This window comes from Hevea brasiliensis, chromosome 3, assembly GCF_030052815.1.
Source record: "Hevea brasiliensis isolate MT/VB/25A 57/8 chromosome 3, ASM3005281v1, whole genome shotgun sequence".
Taxonomy (NCBI): domain Eukaryota; kingdom Viridiplantae; phylum Streptophyta; class Magnoliopsida; order Malpighiales; family Euphorbiaceae; genus Hevea; species Hevea brasiliensis.
This window is the reverse complement of record NC_079495.1, coordinates 108,146,122-108,168,811: the sequence shown is the minus strand read 5'-3', so window position 1 is coordinate 108,168,811 and position 22,690 is coordinate 108,146,122. Positions and strand designations below refer to the sequence as shown.

Below are 22,690 nucleotides of genomic sequence, written 5' to 3'. Positions count from 1 at the left end.
AACAAAAAGGAAAAGGATAAAATTGTCCTTAACAGTAAAATCCCCTTAAACTAACAGTAAAAGGTCTTTCAGGAACAGTAAAAAGTTGTTTGTTTTATTTATATATAATAATTTTATATTTAAAAGGCAGTATCCATGGAGAAGCACTGTCGAAGTATTTTTACTTTCCTAATCTCTCAGCCTCTGAACTTTTTGCTTCCTCCCTATCGACCTTCATTATTTTCAACTTTTTTTTTTCTATCTTATCACCTCTCACAGTTCTCAAAACCCAGTCGAAAAGCCATGCGTTATCAAGAAACTACCTTGCCTGCAAAACTCTTCCTGCGAAGGTGGAGGATTGCTTTCATAGCCATAAAGTACACTGGGCTTCTTGTTCTGAAGCTTCTTAATGACAACCAGACTAGCCGATCGCCTTCTCATTCCTACATTGCTATCCCTGTCCAAGATGATAATGGAAATGAGGATGGTGGGTCTTTGATGAATATCGATCAGAAAACGCTTACTGGTATGATTAAAGAGAGAAGCTTGGAAACCCTGAATCAGCTGGGAGGAGTGCCACATATTGCTGCTACTCTTCAGAGAATTGACATTTCACAAAGAATAAATTGCTTTGCAGAAAATAGGTATCAGAAACCACCTCCAAAAGGCTTTCTTAGCTTTTTTTCTCGATACACTCAAGCAGAAAACCGTCATTATTGATTTGGTCTTTGCTCTCTTGTCGTTGTTATTTGGTTGCTGGTATGATGGAGGAAGCAATATTGTTGCTCTCTTTCTTCTTGTTGCGTTCTCTTCTACGATCCACTTCAAGAAATCCAGGCAAATTCTTTCTAATGAAAGCAGTGACATAAGTGTGCAAGTAGAAAGAGATGGGAAGCACCAGAATATATCCATTTTTGATGTTGTAGTGGGCGATCTGGTGTCCCTGAAGATAGGGGATCAAATACCAGCTGATGGGCTGTTCTCGCATGGCAACTGTTTGAAGATAGATGAATCTAGCATGACTGGTGAAAATGTTCATGTTGAGGTAAACGGCAGAAATCCATTCTTGCTCTCTGGAACTAAGGTGACTGATGGCTTCGGTTTCATGCTTGTTACATCCGTTGGAATGAATACAGCGTGGGGTGAGATGATGAGTTCTAAAAGCCGCAGTTTGGATGAGCAGACCCCGTTGCAAGCACGACTCAGCAAAGTGGAATCTGTTATAAATAGCTTGTATGTTAGACAGTATAGAGAGAAAGAATTCCTATATTGTTAAAATATAAAGAAATGATAAGAGTGAAATATGTATAGAATTGTATATATATAATTTAATATATATTATTCTATTATAGCACTTGGCACGTATATGTGTGAAATAAAATAATTATCATATTGTAATTTTTGTAAATAAATTACGTACAGATATGTTTATTAACAAGTAGATGTGTCTGTTAATAGACAGACACGTCTATTCTATACAAAAAGTCACAACTATTTGTATAGGTGTCTGTTAATAAACAGACATGTCTATTCTATACAAAAAGTCATAACTATTTGTATAGGTGTCTGTTAATAAATTAATATGTCTATACAAATAGTCATAACTATTTGTATATGTATCTTTTAATAAACAGACATGTCTATTACATAAACAGTTGTATCTATTGGAGATAGACAGATGTGTTTATCTAATAAAAGTGCCATGACTTTTCATTCTTTATAAATATGGATGAGTTTTTCAATCCAGATATATACTACTTCTACTTCTTCTTCTTTTCTTCTTTTCTTCTAGTCTCTCTAAATTCAGTTCGTATAAAGAATTCTTAAGGGAAATCTTCAGGAGTTATTGTCTGTAGATTTTAGGCTTTGTTGTATCCTAGAGGTATATTGTCATAACATTGTAGCAATCTAGTGGGGGCAATTGATACCTTAAAGATAGTGATTCATCACGCCTCAAAGTCTATTCTACACCCACTGCCTCAACAATTTTAAGGTATTAATAGCAATAGAGTCTAAGGCTGTTTCCGTGATGAATCAAGAGTTCGTGAAACTTGATCATTTTAAGGAACAAATTATATTCACTGAGAAGGTGAAAGCAGATCAAGAAAAGAAGATGAATTGCCATGCAGAGGTCATATTCTCAATAACTCATTAGATAGGCTATAAGATTTGTTTACCTCTGTCAAGTCTCCAAAGGAAATCTGGAATTCGTTAGAATTCGAATATAATACAGAAAAAAAAAGGTATGGATAAATTTCTTATTATAAAATATTTTGAATTCTAAATACTTGATAATATGCCTGTTATGAATAAGTCCATGAGTTGCATATCTTTGTTTCAAAGTTTAAGGAATTGAAAGCGGTAGTTCCTAAATAAATACAATTAGGAGGAATAATAGCACATCATACTTCTAGTTTGAATAATTATAAGAAGAAATTACTGTATGCCACATACAACTTTTCTTTTAAACAGATTCAGAAACACTTACAAATGAAAAGTTTTTTATGTGATAATTTGTCTTTATGTTGATGACATGCTTATAATTAGAAGAAATATAAGGTTATATTATGATGCTAAATCTTATGGTGAATGTGTTAAAGAAGATAATAAGATTTATGTGCATAAGTCGAAAAACACTTTTATATGCATAAATCCTAATTCATATTAATTGTGTCTATCACTAACTAGGTGGGGATATTGTTAAAAATATTAGTGATAATAAAATTTGTCTCATTTTGAAAGAATTATGTATGTTCATTAAAAGGCATCAAAATGAATTATTTATTACCGATAGTTATATCTGTTTTAAGAGGTATAAGTGAATAAATATAATTGTTCTAAGAAATACAAAGTGAATGGTTGTATCTGTTCTAAGAGGTATAAGTAAATGGTTGTATCTGTTCTAAGAGGTATAATGAACGGTTGAATATGTTCTAAGAGGCATAAGTGAACATATGTAATTATTCTAAGAGATACAAAGTGAACAATTGTATCTGTTGTAAAAGGTATAAGTGAACAGATGTAATTATTCTAAGAGATACAAAGTGAACGATTGTATCTGTTGTAAAAGGTATAAGAGAATAGATATAATTGTTATAAGAGATATAAAGTGAACTGTTGTATCTATTCTAAAAGGTGTAAATGAACAGATATAATTATTCTAATAGATACAAAGTGAATTATTGTATGTGTTTGAAGAGATGCAAATGCTTTATAAATAGCAATTTGGAATAAAAATCTATTAACTTTTCTTTTTTGTCTCTTCTCTTCATTTTTACCTACAATCAATATTATTATTTTTTAATTTATTCTTTGGAGAATTTTAAAATTACTGTCTAGATTTATATTTTGGTTATTATACTTGAGGGATCTGCCTAAACTACCTAGCTGTAACATAGTGGGGGTTTTATTCTTTGTCAATTTCATTATATTAAGGGAAGCAAATACTCCATATGATATTTATTGTAAATTGACTGGAAATTTTAGTAGAATAATTACTCAAATTGAGTATACTAATGCTATTGATAGCTTAATATATGTTATGTATTGCACTAGACCTGATATTGCTTTTGCAATATTTAAATTATCAAGTTATACTAGTAATATTAGTATGAAATACTGGAAAGAAATTTCAAGGGTTTTTGGATATTTAAAAAAAAAAGAATTATAAACTATAGATTATTCTATGATAAATTTCCAATTGTGCTAAAACCATATAAAGAGTTATATTCGTGCAAAGAGTTGTGTCCCTTGGCCAAAAGATGTAACTAAATAAAAAGATGCAATTTTTCTTAATAGTTACATGTATGAAGAGATGAATTTATTGGCCAAAAGGTTAATACATTTTGAGTAGTAAATATAAGAGCCTTACAAGTCATTTGTAAGAAGTGACAAAATGACAAATGAGTAAGCATTTGTTTGTATGTACAAGTTTAGCTTAGTTCTTTATTGTTGAATACTCTCATTTTAAACAAGTTATGGAGCAATTTATTTATACAAATGAGGTACATATCTAGACTATGAATTATTTATGTAGTTCATGTTATAAACATGTGATTATATGGTTGACTAGTGAAACAAATATGGTGGAGATCCTAAGGTTATACAAATGCCAATTGGATAAGTAGTACTAAGGATAATAAGTTAACCTTTGGTTGGGTGTCCACTTTAGGTGGAGGTTTTATATCTTGGGCATCAAAGAAACAAAGTTGTATAACTCATTCTACGGTAGAATCCAAATTTATAACTTTGGCGAATGTTGGTAAAGAAGTAGAATAGCTGAGAAACTTGTTATCGGATATTAAGTTATGGCCACAACCTGTGCCATCTATTTCTTTATATTGTGATAGTCAAAATCATGATGGCTCAGCTTATAGTAAAATATACAATTGAAAGTATATACATATAAGTTTAAGACATGAAAATGTAAGACAATTAGTCTCTAATGGTGTTATTACCATGTTTATATTAAACCTATAATAATCTAGCAAATCCTTTAATAAAAGGGCTCTCGAGAGTTATGATCATAAGTACATGTGCTGATTAGGATTTAGAATATTCCATTAAATTTACTACTGATGGGAACCCTACTTTATAGTATTATTTACTAAATAAAGTTTAAAGGGTAACAACAAGTCATTAGTAAATGTTATAATTAAGTACTTAGTGCACTAAGTTAATGGAATGAGGATGAGTATTTATACTCTTAATGAAGTTTAAAATTATTACAAAGGAAACTTCACCTATATGAATATAGGAAGTGGTGCCGCTTCAACAAAAGTGAGAATAACTTTTGTAAATGTTCATGAAAAGCAGGAGGTAGCACAAGGCCATATTCGTGCTAAAATTTTGGTGAACTTTTTAAGTCGAACTAATTGATTCGTGTGTGTAGTATTTCCGATTTTATTTAATAAGAATCTAGGTTTAAGCTAAGGCCACCATGATTTCTTTAAAACTTTGAAATACTTACACTAAGGAAAAGTTTAAATCGAAAGATATTTTTCATTATGCATGAAACAATGGAATCTAACAATACAAGCTAAGTGGGGGATTGTTATAAATAGCTTGTATGTTAGATAGTATAGAGAGAAAGAATTCCTATATTGTTAAAATATAAGGGAATGACAAGAGTGAAATATGTATAGAATTGTATATATATAATTTAATATATATTATTCTATTATGGCACTTGGCACGTATATGTGTGAAATAAAATAATTATCATATTGTAATTTTTATAAATAAATTATGTACAGATAGGCTAATTATTAGGTACACCAGGAGCACTTAAAAATAGTGTTCATTCTCTCACAAAAAGTGGGTTCTTCCTATTATATAGGGAGTGGGTCCCACATGATTGTGAGAGAAGGTGTATGTGCACCGGGTGCACCTAATAATTCCTCGTACAGATGTGTTTATTAACAAGTAGATGTGTCTGTTAATAGACAGACATGTCAATTCTATATAAACAGTTGTGACTGTTTGTATAGGTGTTTGTTAATAAACAGACATGTATATTCTATACAAAAAAGTCATAACTGTTTGTATAGGTGTCTGTTAATAAACAGACATGTCTATTCTATACAAAAAGTCATAACTATTTGTATAGGTGTCTGTTAATAAACAGATATGTCTATACAAATAGTCACAAAACTATTTGTATAGGTGTTTTTTAATAAACAGACATGTCTATTACATAAACAGTTGTATCTATTGGAGATAGACAGATGTGTTTATCTAGTAAATGTGCCACAACTTTTCATTCTTTATAAATATGGATGAGTTTTTCAATCTAGATATATAGTACTTCTACTTCTTCTTCTTTTCTTCTAGTCTCTCTAAATTCAGTTTGTATAAAGAATTTTTAAGGAAAATCTTCAGAATTTGTTGTTTGCAGATTTCAGGCTTTGTTGTATCCTGGAGGTATATTGTCATAACCTTGCAGCAATTTAATGGGGGCAATTAATACCTTAAAGATAGTGATTCATCATGGCTCAAAGCCTATTTTACACCCACTGACACAACATAATCTGATATTGGAAAAGTTGGATTGGCAGTGGCCATATCGGTTCTTGTTGTTTTGACAATCCGTTACTTCATAGGAAACACTAGAGATGATCATGGACGTCGAGAATATAATGGAAGTGAGACGAAGGTTAAAGATGTGCTGAGTTCAAGTTTCGAAATTATTGCGGCGACAGTGACTATTGTAGTGATATCAATTCCAGAAGGTCTACACCTGGCTGTAACCCTAACTTTTGCTTACCTTATGAAGCAAATGATGGCTGACAATGTGCTGTTGCATAAAGTCTCTGCTGGGATTTTTACCAAAAGTTGTAATAAAAAATAAATATATAAAGAAAAAATGAGTTTGAGAATAGTTATTAAAAAGGATGAATTGCGTTGAGGCGAACGAAGTAAGAATAGAGTGTCATTCATAACAATGTATAGATTAAAAATAGGAAAGTTCAATATTATTTATTTATAATAGCATTCAGTTTTTTTATAAATTTTTAATATTAAAAAAAAATAAAAAAATTAGACGTTGTCTATAGTGGTGTTTAATTTTTAATTTTTTTATTATTTTATTTTATATTTTAAATAAAATATAAATATTATTTTAATAAATAAAATTATAATATTTATATTACATATTATAATATTTTTATTATAAAAAATTTTTTATTTAAAATTAAATAAAAATATAATGAAATAAAAAATTAAAATTAAAAAAATAAAATAATTAAAAATTTTAATAAAAAATTATACGCGTCCAATTTTTCTTTAAATTTTTGAATTATTTTACATTATTTTTAAATAATATTTATAAATATTATTTTAATAAATTATATTATAATAATTAATTATTATATATTATAATATTTTAATAAAATATTATATAATTATTATGTAAAATATTATATAATAATTAATATATAATAATTAATTATTATATATTATAATATTATAATTGTCACGAACCAACCTATGGGCCGGACCGGCACTAAGACCTTGGCCAGCCTAAAGCCCCCGAGACCCATAGTAAGTCTAACTATTCCTCAATCTAACTCTAAGGCCCATTTGGGCCCAATTTCAAAAATTCAATCGGACAAAGTTCGGTCATAAAATGGACCTTTCAACGAGGAGTTTTTAACTCACCCGACCTGTAAACACAATATATAATAAATTGGGAGCTCAGCTCACCCTCCACATATTCAAATGTCATAAAAATAAATGGGAGCTTAGCTCCCTCATCCAATCCAACATATACACATATAATAAGTTTACAAGTCCAGCATGATAATTATATTACAGACTCAAATCAAACGAATATTTCTAATACATGCGGAAATTCTAGGAGTTAATAGAATTACACAAACATTAATAAACAATCTACGAAGGAGAAAAACAGGTTAACCACAACAATAATCCTCCTGTAGCCTGAAAAATAATGAACAGGAGTGAGCGTTCAACTCAGAGAGTAAAATATCAATTTTAACCATAATCTCTATAACTATCTAGAGCTAATGCACCCTGTAGAGTGAAATACAACATCGGTAATATTTTCACATCATAACAGCAAAAAGGTAATTTGGAGCACTCACACACCCGATAATGTCAAACAATACATATATGGGAGCTGATCCCCTATACAGCTCTCTTAATCCAACCTGTGCTAGCGAAGAACTCAGCTCGGACTTCCACTTAAATAACCAAATCGGGGTCCCAGCGAAGAACTCAAGTCGTGTCTACCCCGAAAGACCGAGTCCCAGCGAAGATCTCAAGCCGTGTCTACCCGTCCTATCCATAGCCAACACCACATCATACGCACGCCAACGCACGCACACTGCTCCAAATTACCACAACAACATCCATGGCACTTTAACAGCTGTGAATGCAACATAAAAAGTGCATAGAGTTTAACTATATAGATATATACATATAAATGATGCATGGACATGCTTGAACATATAATAATATCGAAATTACAATTAAAATTAATATTTTACTCACAGACTTAACAGCAGTCACTGTGGCGGCTGGGCGGAGGAAGAAAGTTATCCCGGCTCACCTGATAATTTTATTACAATCATTTAATAAATTTGACTCAATACAAACTAAGAAAAAGATCAAAGATGTCCTAAGTTGTGCAGAAAATCCGTCAGAGTCTCCCCTATACCTAGGACCTACCCAACTTGCAAAAGGGCTTAAAACGCACTTCTATATCCACAAACCATATACCCACAACTCAATCATATCACATAGCCCCTCCTAGGCCCATCTAAACAGTCATCAATCACAATATGTAAAACTATAGTTTAGTCCTTATAATTGACCCTTTTTATAAAAACTACCAAAATAAACTCTAAAAATTCTAAAACTTTGCCCCGCGGTCCTTAACAATATTACTAGGCTAATGCAAAAAGAATTATAATTTTTTGAGCTACTACGAATATTTTATGGATTTTTAATCTCATTTAAGCACTAGAAAATTACGAAAAAGTAAGGTTCGGGTTTACCTATGCCGATTTTGACTCCAGGGACGTGCTCGGGACATCTGACAACAGTGGGGTAGCCAAAATCTCGACCCAATTCCTAGACTTTTTCTGCTTTGTGCATGCAGAAATTCTGCACCTAGACAATCAGAGAATTTCCACGAATTGAAGGTACCTACACGAAACCCACAATACGGGGGTTAGTACATAATTTTTACGAAATTTTCTAAGCTCATTTAATGCTCAAAAAAACACTACGAAGTTTCATGGGACCCACTGAAAACGGTGTCAAAAAATTTTGAAATTTATATTGCCGCGAAGCTCTCGACGAGTAGAGCACTCTGGTACTTTCGGTTTTCTCGTGAGATTCACGGTTTACGAGAAATCTAGCTCAAAAGTCGAAATGGGCTAAAACTTCCTGGATAAAAATTGGGCAAACCGCTCGATGGATTTTGGTATTCTTAGTGTCTATGGAAAGCTCTCGAGGTGTAGATGGTGTTTGACACAAGACCCGGCCCAATCGATAGCCGGATCGGCCGAATTTTGGCCGGGAAGGTGAGGCGTTGCGCGCGCTTAGGGGAGGAGTTTGCGTGCGTTTTCCGGCCGCCTGGGACGTCGGCCGGCCGTGAGGAGGCACTGGGACGGTGCGCCGGCGAGGTGGGGAAGGCTGGGTGGCGGCAGCGCAGCCTGGGGAGGAGGGAGGAGAGAGAAAACGGGAGAGAGAGAGAGAGAGAGAGAGAGAGAGAGAGGTCGGGACGCACGAGGAAGGAAAGAAGAAGAAAAGGAAGGCCGGTCCGATTTGATCGGTCAGATCTAGTCTGGTTCGATTCGGCCGGTCCGATTCAAGATATAAAATTTTGAATTTTTACTCTGCCTTGGGACCGAAAACAATGTCCAAAAATTTCAAAAAAAATTTAAAAAACTCAGAAAAATTCGTAGAATCTAAATATATTTTTAGTTTTGCCATGTGGTCTTTAAATTATTTTTTTTTTAAATCATCAAAGTTTTATATTTTCAAAAAATCGAACCCGATTTCTAAAACCCAAAAAATCTCAAATAATTTTTCAAAATTTAATTAAAATAAAATATCAATATTTACCCAAAAATAATAAATTTAAAAATTTGAGGTGTTACATTCTTCCCCCCTTACAGAAAATTCGCCCTCGAATTTTACACAAGGCAGAATAAAGTACAGAATTACACATTGAACAGATAAGGGTACTTGCTACGCATGTCCCGCTCTGACTCCCAGGTGCACTCTTCCACTGACTGACTCCTCTACAAAACCTTAACCATAGGGATCTGTTTTGATCTTAGCTGCCTCACTTGGTAGTCCACTATGGCTACAGGTTGCTCCTCAAACGTCAGGTTTTCTTTCAGCTCTACTACATCCCGTTGTAGCACATGAGAAGGATCAGGTATGTTTTTCCTGAGCATAGAGATGTGAAATACAGCTCCCGGACAAAAATTGGGCAAACCGCTCGATGGATTTTGGTGTTCTTGGTGTCTATGGAAAGCTCTCGAGGTGTAGATGGTATTTGACATAAGACCCGGCCCAATCAGTGGCTGGATCGGCCGAATTTTGGCGGGGAAGGTGAGACATCGCGCGCATGCAGGGGAGGAGTTCGCGAGCGTTTTCCGGCTGCCTGGGACGTCAGGCGGCCGTGAGGAGGCACTGGGGCAGCGCGTCGGCTGTAAGGGGGTTAGAAAGTTTAAGTAGTAATATGTAAATTTCAGGGACTAAAGGGGATATTTTGTAATTATTTTCTATTTATGTAATTTTGGGGTGTGATGGCTCAAGCATAGTGATGTCTCCTCCTGTCACACCTCATTGTGTTCCTAATGCTCTTTAGGGGGGAGTGACTAGTTGACTATCATGAAGCAACCGGTATAGCTAGCCACTGGCATAGTGAGTACTTGTCCCGCTACTCCTTGTAGGTTCCCCCCTGCCTACAAGTGATGTATGGACAACCAACTTAATTGTATCGATTATGACTAATGAATGAAAGAAGTAGCCTGTTCTTGATATACTGGTGCCTTGTTCTTTATTATGCTTGAGATGCTTGTTGAAATGTGATGCTTGTGATATTTTTCCCAATTGGCTTGCCAAGCCATGCTAATATATTCATCATATTGAACAGATTCTCTTGGCTGAATTGTCTTGAAAGAGTTCAAGTCAAGTGCCGCACGGTTCCAAGTGAGGGCTAAAACCTGGACCCGTGACAGTTGGTATCAGAGCAACCACCGATCCATGAATGGTGGAGAGCATGAAGGAATCTACTGTGCAAGTATTATCACCCTCGAGAAAAGGGATCGAAGTGATTTCACTAAAGGAAATGGATGCTTCGTTGATTGTCATGCCAAGCGCTCTAAAAATGAGTAGGCAGGGTGACTAAGTTCCTCCCATTGATTGTCATGCCAAGCGCTCTGAGAGGAGTAGGCAGGGTGACTGAGTTACACATTGGTTGAGAATGCGGGGTGCTGCACGCTCCTTTAGTTGCATCTTTTGGAGAGAGGGTAATGATCCCAAGTGGGATGCTGCACACTCCATCAGCTGCATCTTTTGGAGAGAGGGTAATGACCCTATGACAATTTTGAGGGGGCTGGCAATAGAGCTTGAGTCAGTCCGCCTCGCTCTTTGAGCAATGAGAAAATTGAATATCATTGGCTATTGTAGCCTAGCTATATCGGGTGAGGGTGAGCCAATAGAGCTTGAGGCCACCCAAAATCCCATACTTGCAGGAAATATCTTTTAGCTATGATGGCTAAGCTTTCAAAGGGTGAGGGTGAGCCAATAGAGCTTGAGGCCTCCCAAAATCCCATGCTTACATGAGATATCTTCTGGCTATGTTAGCCATGCTTTCCAAGGGTGAGGGTGAGCCAATAGAGCTTGAGGCCATCCAAAATCCCATTTCTTTTGCAGGAAAGGATTAATTGAGCAACTTGGAGAACATATGCGAGAGCTTAAAGCAGTGGCCTATCATGTAAAAAGGTACTGTGGAAAATTTAAAATCTATTACCACTCCTCACAATTCTCTTGTAGGGACTATGGTCGAGATTAGCAATAAGGTCGAGGAGACCAAGAACACAATTTTGAGGTGAACTGCTGGTAAGCACTATCAGTAATCCTAATGTGAGGAAATTTCGAAATCAAAGGCTTTAGTGGTACTCGCAATGCGAGAGAGGTAAAATAACCTTTTATATGACATGAAATTATATTCCAATGCTACTCAAAATGATTTTCATGAAGACAGGTTAAAAAGATAGTGCCAATGTACTTAGCTAAAGGAGGGCAAACTGTGGTGGCATGATAAAGTGGAAGGAATAATAGTAGAACTGGATGCACCATCCTTACCTTATGCAGGTAGCACATAACACACAATGCGGGTTAATGAGATACAATAGATAGATCCAATCTAGGAATATGTGAGGACCTTTGTGACTCTCATGCTAAGATAGCAAAGGTATGGTAAAGTAGACGTGAAACATTGGCAAAGAATGTGTTAATTAGATGTAAGTGAAGGAGCTAAATAAGAGCTCGATCATGATAGAAAAGTTAAGACAACTACCCTAGAAAATGGGGCAAGGCTTTAAGTGGGGGAGTAATCCAAAAACAACTCCATTCTTAGAGAAATAAAGGGAGACAAGCTAATCAATCGGGGGAGAGAACATTATGGTGCAAGATTGTAGAGTAATCAATACTAGAGATCAAACAACTTAACAGTAGCTGAGCTTAGAATATCAAAAGTGTTTCTCTTTGTGGGGAGTATATTGCATCTTATAATGTTCCTACAAAGGTGTTTGAATGCCTTAAAAGGCCATCCAAGAAGAGGAGAAGGGTCCCAAAAGAGAGAACAAGGGAAGAAGATAGTGCTCCATTGATGATAGATACCATATGTTCTGTAAGAGCCTTGGAGAAGCAAAAGTTGAAACTAGCTATCGAACAAAGGAGACCGACCTTGTGCAATGCTTACAAGTTATACTACCATCTGTGAAAGGAAAGTGATATTGATTCTCTCCAATTCGGGGAAGGCGTTAAGCAAGCTTAAAGAAACTAATGTGTGTGGGAAGATTGAACCCAAAACCACATGTGAAACACGGTATAAGTATCTTTAAACTTCTTACTGTACCTTTTTAACTAACAAATGTTTTGGATATCTTTGTACTTCAATGAACCAGGTATTTTACGATTATCTCGACAAGTTGTGGTGGTCCACCTTGATGATACCATGGCATATACGTACACTTTAGAGAAATATCTCTACTTAGCTTTGAGAAGGTGTAAGAGAATAAACTCTTTTACAAGAGAGAGAAAGGCATGTCAAAGCAACCCAAAGTCAAATTCTTCAGGCATATGTTTAACAAAGGCAAGATTCCTCAAGCATACAGACTTATGAAGAAGTGGACATATGCAAGCTAAGGACCATAAGCAGCTCACAAGGAGTGCCAAAAATACGGAACCAATGCGTACAAGAGACTAATTCACAAGGATGAGAAGCCAATGTCGCTGATTATCGGGGTCGACTAGCTAACTTACAGAGCAGAGATATCAAAATGGATGAAGATTCAATCACTTTGCCATGCTACTAGTACAAAGCAACATCATGCAGAAGAGATGCATCCTAGCCGTGATAAACCCGCCAGATTAGCTTTCATTTACACAGCACTAGTCAACCAAGCTGTAGAAGAAATCCTACCAAAGCAAGCTATCAAAACCACCTAGCATCAGGCATACAAGGAGTACCTCATCAAATTAGAAACAGACAAACAACCACAAAGGCAGTACAGTGGAGAGTTCTTGCAAGTGCAATCCTGGTTGTAAATGCGCACTGCACTATTTTTCCTTCACCAAGGTTTTTTCCCACTGGGTTTTACTTGGTCAAGGTTTTTTAATGAGGCAGTATCCTATCGCGCACAGAAGATTGAAGAGTTGCCATAAGCTTAGTCGACGAGGACGTCAACCGTTCAATTGGGGGAGAATGTAAGGGGGTTAGAAAGTTTAAGTAGTAATATGTAAATTTCAGGGACTAAAGGGGATATTTTGTAATTATTTTCTATTTATGTAATTTTGGGGTGTGATGGCTCAAGCATAGTGATGTCTCCTCTTGTCACACCTCATTGTGTTCCTAATGCTCTTTAGGGGGGAGTGACTAGTTAACTACCATGAAGCAACCGGTATAGCTAGCCACTGGCATGGTGAGTACTTGTCCCGCTACTCCTTGTAGGTTCCCCCTGCCTACAAGTGATGTATGGACAACCAACTTAATTGTATCGATTATGACTAATGAATGAAAGAAGTAGCCTGTTCTTGATATACTGGTGCCTTGTTCTTTATTATGCTTGAGATGCTTATTGAAATGTGATGCTTGTGATGTTTTTCCCAATTGGCTTGCCAAGCCATACTAATATATTCATCATATTGAACAGATTCTCTTGGCTGACTTGTCTTGAAAGAGTTCAAGCCAAGTGCCGCACGGTTCCAAGTGAGGGCTAAAACCTGGACCCGTGACACCGGCGAGGTGGGGAAGGCTGGGTGGCGGCTGTGCAGCCTGGGGAGGAGGGAAGAGAGAGAGAGAGAGAGAGAGAGAGAGAGAGAGAGGTCGGGACGCGCGGAAAAGGAAAGAAGAAGAAAAGGAAGGCCGGTCCGATTCGACCGGTCCGATCCGGTCCGGTTTGATTCGGCCGTTCCGATTCAAGATATAAAATTTTGAATTTTTACTCTGCATTGGGACCGAAAATGAGGTCTAAAAATTACGAAAAAATTCTAGAAAGCTCAAAAAAATTCGTAGAATCCAAATATATTTTTAGTTTTATCACGTGGTTTTTAAATTAATTTTTTTTAAATCATCAAAGTTTTATATTTTCGGAAAATCGAACCCGATTTCTAAAACCCGAAAAATCTCAAATAATTTCTCAAAATTTAATTAAAATAAAATATCAATATTTACCAAAAAATAATAAATTTAAAAATTAGGGGTGTTACAATAATTAATTAATTTAAAATTAAATTAAAATTTAATTAAAATATTATTTTAATTAATATTTTTATTTAAGATATTTTAAATAAAATTTAATTTAATTTTAAATAAAAAAATTATAATATATAATAATTAATTATTAAAATAATTAAAAATTTTAATAAAAAGTTGAACGCTTATAATAGCATCCAACATTTTTTTAAAATTTTGAATTATTTTAATTATTATTTAAGTAATAATTTTATTTTTATTTAAAATATTTTAACTAAATTTTAATTTAATTTTAAATAAAAAATTATAATATATAATAATTAATTATTATAATTTTATTTATTAAAATTATATTTATATTTTATTTAAAATATAAAATAAAATAATTAAAAAATTAAAGTTGGACGTTATTTACTGTATGCAGCGTCTAACTTTTATTAAAAATTTTTAATTTTTAATTTTTTTAAATTTTAAATAAAAAATAATATTTATAATAAAAATATTATAATATATAATAATTAATTATTATAATATTATTTACTAAAATAATATTTATAAATATTATTTAAAATATAAAATAAAATAATTTAAAATTAAAAAAAAAGTTGAACTCATAATAGCATCTAACTTTTTATTAAAATTTTTAATTATTTTATTTTGTTAATATTAATTTTTTATTTTATTAAATTTTAATTTAATTTTAAATAAAAAATTTATAAAATATAAATATTATAATTTTATTTATTAAAATAATATTTATATTTTATTTAAAATATAAAATAAAATAATAAAAAAATTAAAAGTTGGACGCTTCTAACTTTTTTATTTTTTTTAATATTAAAAATTTATAAGAAAATTATAAATAGTGTCAAACTTTTTTATTTTCAGCGTTTCGCTCTCGCGCTCGTCTTTCTCAATATAATTCACTTATTTTTAATAATTATTTTCAAACTCTTGTGGTATATATTTATTTTTTATTACACCTTTTGGTAAAAATCCCGTCTCTGCCTGTGAAAAAATGGGTTCAGTCGCAACAATCTGCATCGAAAATGTGAACCAGATGCAGGTTTCGGAGTTTTGGCTTGGAAAAGAGATAATTGACCATGTGGAAATGGAACCCGACTTCTCTTTGTTACTAGAAGAAGGGGTTGCTTTAAATACAACAGCCACCGTTAACAAACCTCATTCTGCTGCATCAACCCTTAACATATCTGGTAGTCCAACTGAGAAGGCAATACTGTATTGGGCTGTCCTAGAATTGGGAATGAATATCAGTGAAACAAGACAGAAGTGTGAAATTATGTATGTAGAAGCCTTCAATTCAGAGAAAAAGAGAAGTGGGGTAATGATGAGGAAAGGAAATGAGAAAGCTATTCACACACATTGGAAGGGAGCTGCTGAGATGATATTAGCAATGTGTTCAACCTATTATGTCAAAAGCGGGGAGCTTGTAGAGATGAATGAGGAAGAAAGAATACAATTTAGGGAAATAATTCATGAGATAGCAGCCAAAAACCAGCGATGCATTGCCTTGGCCCACAAAAAAGTCGTAGAAAAAAACAGGCAAGCCTCTGGTGAGAAGCTTGAAGAAACTGGATTCACCTTGTTGGGGCTTGTGGGGTTGAAAAACCCGTGTAAACCAGGGGTTGGGACAGCTGTAGAATCATGTAAGCGAGCTAAAGTGAGTGTTAAAATGATCACTGGTGACCATCCACTCACAGCAAGAGCTATAGCTATTGAATGTGGAATTCTTAGTCCGGAAGAGGGTATGGACACCAAAGCGGCAGTAGAAGGTGTTGAATTCAGAAATTACTCACCTGAAGAGAGAACGGCAAGGGTAGAAGATATCAGAGTAATGGCAAGATCAACCCCATTTGACAAGCTTCTGATGGTACAGTGCTTGAAAGACAAAGGTCATGTGGTAGCTTTCACCGGTTATGGCACGAATGATGCCACTGCTCTCAAGGACGCAGATATTGGGCTTTCCATGGGAATTCAAGGGACAGAGTGTTGGGAACTTAGAAGAGTTTTTACAAAATTCAAACACTGAAAGATAACAGATAAGCACAAAAGTTTTCTGCTAGAAACTTCTCTCTGCTGTATTTTTATTTGATACCAAGACTGCCTATTAAATAGGCAAAAAAAAGATAACAATAATAAACTAATTCAGAAAAATAAGGAATCACTTAACATCATGCACATGACTCAAATAATAAAAAAGAAAACACGGAACACAGCAGGAAAATAGGAACAGAAAAAACTGAAGTTTGAATCAGTTCTCAACACCCCCCCTTGATTCAAACTTGCAGACTCCAATCTGAGCTCTTAAGTATTCATGCTTGCTTATGGAAAGTGACTTTGTAAGAATATCAGCTGCTTGCTCATTTATACTGCAATACTTCAAGGCTATTACTCCATCTTTTACAAGATCAGGAATAAAGTGAGCCCGAATGTCGATATGCTTCGTTCTTCCATGATGGACTGGATCTTTTGACATTGCAATTGCAGCCTTGTTGTCACAAAAAATTTCAGTTGCTTCTTTTTGTTCCTGATCAAGATCTGATAAAAGTCGTCTCAACCAGATTGCTTGACATGCTGATGAAGTTGCAGCCACGTATTCAGCTTCTGGGGATGATAGTGCAGTGGTTGCTTGTTTTTTTGAGCTCCACGAAATTGCTCCTGATCCAAGACTGAAAATGTACCCTGAAGTGCTTTTCCTATCGTCCATGCAGCCTGCCCAATCACTGTCAGTAAACCCAAGTAATTTGTGATTTGATTCATAGCCATACCATATACCAAAGTCAATTGTTCCTGCTACATAACGCAGAATTCTTTTTGCTGCTCCAAAATGATGCTTTGAAGGAAAGTGCATGAATCTTGAGATCACTCCCACTGAGAATGCAATGTCTGGTCTTGTGTGTGTTAAGTAGATTAGTCCACCAACCAAACTCCTAAAGATTTTTTCATTCATTGATCCAGTTCCATCATCAACTTGTAACTTTTCATTCACATTCATGGGTGTGGCTGCCGTTTTACAATTTTCCATGTTGAATCGTTTAAGAGGATCTGCAGCATATTTTCTTTGTGAGATGAACACTCCTCCTTCAGCTTGTTTCACTTCAATTCCAAGAAAGTAATGCAATAGACCCAAATCTGACATTTCAAATTCCTTCTTCATGTATAGTCGAAATTCATCAATGAGAGAGGGAGATGAACCCATATATATTATGTCATCAACATAGAGACAAACGAAAAGGAAATTTTTATCTTGCATTTTTGTATAGAGGGTGGGTTCATTCTTACTTCTTTCAAATCCATTCTGCAAGAAATATGAATTAATTTTTGCATACCAAGCTTGAGGTGCTTGCTTTAGGCCATATAAGGCTTTCCTCAACTTGTAAACCTGTTCTTCTTTTCCAGAAACAATGAAGCCTTCTGGTTGTGAAACATAAACTTCTTCTTCTAATTCTCCATTTAAAAAAGCAGATTTAACATCAAACTGATATATAGGCCAATTTAATTGAGCAGCTAAGGCAAGTAAGGTTCTTACGGTCTCAAACCGAGCAACAGGAGAAAATGTATCTTCATAATCCACACCTTGTTGCTGTGAGTATCCCTTTGCTACCAATCGTGCTTTGTGCTTCTGTATACTCCCATCTGCATGAAACTTTGTTCTGAAAATCCATTTTACACCAATGGCCTTCTTGCCTTTGGGAAGATCCACCAACTCCCAAGTCTTATTGTTTTGAATTGCTGCAAGTTCTTCATTCATTGCTTTTGTCCATTCTTCTTTCTCTACTGCTTCTTCAAAGGTAGTTGGATCAGCCACATACATAGCTTGTGTTGTTGTATAGATTTCTCTTAGAGACCTTGTCTTTTGTGGAGAAGTATCATCAGATGAACTTTGCGATGAGGAGGAGCTACTTCCTGGACTTGTCAAGGCTGACATGCTTGGGGAAGCTGAAGTTGAGGGAGATCTTGGAGGTGTTTGCAATTGTCTTTCATTTAAATGAGCCTCGATGCTTATTGGAACTTCAAATTGCACTCCATTTTCACTTTCATGCCATTCCCATCTAGCTTCTTCATCAAAGATAACATCCCTGCTAATGATTACTGTACTATTGATAGGATTGTATAGTCTATAGGCTTTGGTGTTAGAACAGTAACCCATAAAAATGCATTTGACGGATTGCTCATCAAGCTTACTGCGTTTATGGGAGTCAACCAATGCATATGCAATGCAACCAAAGATTCTTAGATGACTTACCCAAGGTATCCTTCTCGTCCAGGCTTCATATGGTGTTTGATTTGGTACTGCTCTTGTTGGGGACAAATTTAATATATAAACTGATGTAGCCACCGCTTCTCCCCAAAATTGATTCGGTAATCCTTTTGCTTGTAACATGCTTCTTGCCATCTCAACTACCGTACGATTCTTTCGTTCTGCCACCCCGTTTTGCTCAGGTGTATATGGTGCTGTTAGCTCCCTATGTATCCCATGCTCTTCACAGAAATCATTGAAATCTTTGGAGGTAAATTCGCCACCTCTATCAGTTCGTAACACCTTGATACACTTGCCACTTTGCTTCTCTACTAGCGCTTTAAACCTCTTGAATGCTCCAAAAGCTTCAGATTTGAGTTGAAGAAAATACACCTAGCTCATTTTGCTATAGTCATCTGTAAACAACAAGAAATACCGACTTCCTCCAAAGGATTCAATTTTCATAGGGCCACATAGATCAGCATGCATAAGTTCTAGATTACTTGAAGCTCTCCATGATCTACCAATAGGAAATGGTTTTTTACTTTGTTTCCCATATACACATGCTTCACACAAATCTACCGATTCAATGTTAGGTAACCCAGACACCATTTCTTTTTGATGTAGCAATTTTAAACCTTTCATGTTCAAGTGCCCATATCTTAAATGCCACAATTTAGATTCATTTTTTCCTTTAACAGCTAAAGCATGCTTTTCAATACAAGAGATTTCAAGAGGAAACAGCTTGTTTTGAGTCATGCATACCTCAACTACAATCTGGTTTGTTTTCTGATCTTTGATCACGCATGAAGAGTTTTCGAACTGTATTGAGAAGCCGTTGGCCACCAATTGTCCTATGCTCAATAAATTCTGCGTTAGACTGGGAACAAAAAACACGTTGTGTAGAAGCTTTGTATCTCCACCGCTACTAACTGCTACAATGCCTCTTCCTTCCACTTGCATTTGTTTATCATCTCCAAGCCTCACCTTGATCTTATAAGATTCATCTAGCTCTTTAAACAACGAACGCAAACCTGTCATATGGTTAGAACAACCACTATCCAGAAACCAAATGTTACTTGAAACTTCTGTTTTTTCAAGTTTAGCCATAAAAAGCTTGAATTCCTCCTCTTCTTTCTCCTCCTCTGCATAATTCACTTGTTGATCTTTGTACCAACAATCAGCTTTTATATGACCATATCTCTTGCAGTGATAACATTGAATGCCATTCTTGTTATTTCTTTGCTCATTGGACTGCCTTTGTTGCCTGTCAAATTGACCTCTGCCTCTTCCTTTGCCACGGCCACGTTCACGGAATCCTCCTCTTCCACGGGTCCAAGGCTGTTCGTCATACTGATTGAAGTCTTCTTGTTTGTTTGAAGATTCTCCCTTCACATGAAAAGCCTTCTCTTCACTTTGTTCCATTGTGCGGTTCAATCTTGCTTCATGTGCTTGTAAGGATCCCATCAATTCTTCAAATGAAAATGCAGACAGATCCTTGGATTCCTCTATGGCAGCGACGACGTGATCAAATTTCGGGGTCAGACTCCTTAGAACCTTTGCAACAATTGTTTGATCCTCAATTGCCTCACCAAAGGATCTCATTTTGCTAACAATTACAGAGACCCTAGAGAGGAAGTCCTGCACTGACTCCTCTTTCTTCATGATTGATGTCTCAAAATCTCGACGAAGAGACTGCAATTTTATAGCAATAACTTTTGCATCCCCTTGAAACTCCTTTTGCAAAATTCTCCAGGCTTCCTTTGCTGTAGTTGCTACCATAATCCTTGAAAATATGTTCTCATGTACTGCTTGTTGAATAAAGAACAGGGCCTTCGAATCCCTTTTCTTGTTCTCTTTCAGCTGAGCTTCATCATCTGAATCAGTGTATCCATTCTAAACCAAATCCCAAAGGTCTTGAGATTTAAACAAAGTCTTCATCTTAATACTCCAGAATTCGTACTTCTCTCCATTGAAGACAGGTATAAGAGGCTGAGAGGAAGAGATAGTGTTTGCTGCCATCGCTCAATCTCTCGTAACTCACTTTTCTCAATCGCCTAGTGCAAGACCCAACCTAGCTCTGATACCACTTTGTTGGGAACTTAGAAGAGTTTTTACAAAATTCAAACGCTGAAAGATAACAGATAAGCACAAAAGTTTTCTGCTAGAAACTTCTCTCTGCTGTATTTTTATTTGATACCAAGACTGCCTATTAAATAGGCAAAAAAAAGATAACAATAACAAACTAATTCAGAAAAATAAGGAATCACTTAACATCATGCGCATGACTCAAATAACAAAAAAGAAAACAGGGAACACAGCAGGAAAATAGGAACAGAAAAAACTGAAATTTGAATCAGTTCTCAACACAGAGGTGGCAAAAGAAAGCTCAGACATAATCATCTTGGATGATAATTTCACCACTGTGGTGACCGTTTTGAGGTGGGGGAGGTGTATCTACAACAACATTCAAAAGTTCATCCAATTTCAGCTCACTGTTAATGTTGCGGCACTTGTCATAAACGTAGTTGCAGCCATCTCTTCTGGTGGGGTCCCCCTAACTGCGGTTCAGCTACAGTGGCTGATCCTCATTATTGGTGTAATGGTAGCACTAGCATTTTCCTCTGAGCAGCCCACCAATGAGCTCATGACAAAGCCAACTGTAGGTAGGTCTGAGCCAGTTATAACCAAAATCATGTGGAGGAACCTTATAGCTCAGGCGTTATATCAGGCAGTCATTTTAGTTATCCTACATTTTAAAGGGGAGACAATCTTTGGGGTGGATGACAAGGTAAAAAATACTCTCATCTTTAACATTTTTGTGTTATGCCAAGTTTTTAATGAGTTCAATTTAAGGAAGCCGGAGAAGATTAATATATTTGAAGGGATACTTGAGAATAAGCTGTTCTTAGTGATTATTGGATTTACAATCATTGTTCAAGTGTTGATGGTGGAGCTTCTGGGAAGGTTTAGCGGTAGCACGAAGTTGAATTGTGGTCAATGGGGTGCTTGTATTTGCATTGCCGCCTTGTCTTTCCCAATTGGTTGTGTTGTGAAGTGTATTTCTGTACCCCGAAAATACTTACTAAAATGAGTTCGGAAGAAAACGCGTTCCTGTCCTTCTCTTTGTTGGCCACCTTTACTGTAGAAAAAACGCGTTTTGTCGCATACTCCACCCATCAACATTTGAGATGGATGCATGTTCCCACTTGTAAGATACTTGTAGCTTCTGTATAATTATCTTATTTATATTTTAAAAAAAAATTACCATTTTCCTTTTTTTTTGTACCATATAAAAATTGATTTTTATGATTTCATGAGCTTGTATCACACTTATAGCTTCTCTAAAGAAAAAAACAAACATAGCTTCCACGAACACACTTTAATTTTTCTCTGCACATGTAGTATCTTTCTCCGAGCCTGCAGAAAGACTATGTTAGAGACAAAGCAGAAAAGAGAGTAAAAGTAAAACCAGTGTTATTCAACCCAAACCGAATCAGCGGGTCAACTCGGAGCATTGGTGAACCGGACCTAAAATCAGTCTCAGTTAGCTTTTAAACTGCTTAAGGAATATAATAAAAAAGAACCATTTGACCCAGCCTTGAACCACTCGACTTGGGCAAGTTCCTTCATTAAGCCAAAAATGATACCTTTTATGTACTTTGCAAGCTCTTTCATTTCCATCATTCACTGTTCTTTCTTCATTTACACGTCCGGTTATCTGTCTTTTAAGACATAAAGCTTTTTCCAGATTCAAAGTTTTTTTAAAACCTACAGCATCTTTCATGTTCCTTGTCGATCCAAAGCTTTTCTTGCTGATTCAGAGTTGCCACTGGCTGTGGCCTGTTTCACCCAATATATATATATATATATATATATATATATATATATATATATATTTCTTAGGTTATGCCCTGTATGGATACTCACAAAGCATAGTTAGGTAGGCTATCCTAATTGAATCTAAAATTATACAACATTAATCT

General features: G+C 35.3%; 1 pseudogene; it reads left to right on the top strand.

Annotated features, from left to right (window-relative positions):
* Positions 1-282: 282 nt before the first annotated feature.
* On the top strand, positions 283-21,798 carry LOC110662631 (putative calcium-transporting ATPase 13, plasma membrane-type; annotated as a pseudogene).
* Positions 21,799-22,690: the final 892 nt, after the last annotated feature.